The sequence below is a fragment of the Apodemus sylvaticus genome, chromosome 13 (assembly GCF_947179515.1).
Source record: "Apodemus sylvaticus chromosome 13, mApoSyl1.1, whole genome shotgun sequence".
NCBI lineage: Eukaryota > Metazoa > Chordata > Mammalia > Rodentia > Muridae > Apodemus > Apodemus sylvaticus.
The window spans coordinates 40,451,313-40,451,985 of record NC_067484.1 but is presented as its reverse complement, the minus strand read 5'-3'; the positions used below and the strand labels follow the sequence as shown (position 1 = coordinate 40,451,985).

Here is a 673-nt window from a genome sequence, read left to right as displayed (position 1 = left end):
AAGGGCTACTAGCAGTGACAGATGGGGCCAGCTCTCCAGAGTATCGATTCCAGTAAAAAGCATGGCCAGTTATGTCCATCCCCTGGACATCCACATGGTCCCCATGGCTGTCCCGGCCTGGGACATCTCCATGTTCTCTAGTCATATATGAGCCATGGTCATCAACACAGTCCCCTTCCGCTGGCTGCATAGTCAAGGACTCAGATATGGCCTTCAGTGGCAGCTCATCTGGGTCCTCAACATGGCCCCAGAAGGTGGGGCTGGCCACTCACAGCAGACTACTCCTCTCTACTCAAGTCTCCACTTCTCTTTCTCTCCCATTTGATCACCTCATACCGGCACATTGTGTGGGTACAGCTTGCAGGCTGGCTATACTGCTGCTGGGATCCTGGTGATATTCTCCACTGTGCAGGCAACCAGTCACCTTGTTGTGTACTGGGGGTCAGGTCTGTGGGTGACATGGCAGTCTGCAGGTCTCTGTCTTCTTCCTTCTGAGCTGCACTCTCTGGAGTTCATTTGATTTGATTATTTTTATGTGTCCTAGGCATAATACAGCTTTGGTCACCAAGCCAGGCATCAAGCTAAGATGAACAAAGAGCTGCCATTTGCTCTGCTCCTGACTGATAGAAGAATAACACCACCAACAAGGTGTCTCTGCCCATTGCTGAGAGGG

At 51.4% G+C, this 673-nt stretch overlaps 1 non-coding gene across 1 annotated transcript; it reads right to left on the bottom strand.

The window, feature by feature from the left end:
- Nucleotides 1–531: 531 nt before the first annotated feature.
- LOC127664245 (small nucleolar RNA SNORA48) lies at nucleotides 532–673 on the bottom strand. The gene has a single exon (XR_007973112.1). It is a non-coding gene; the product is annotated as a small nucleolar RNA SNORA48 (small nucleolar RNA).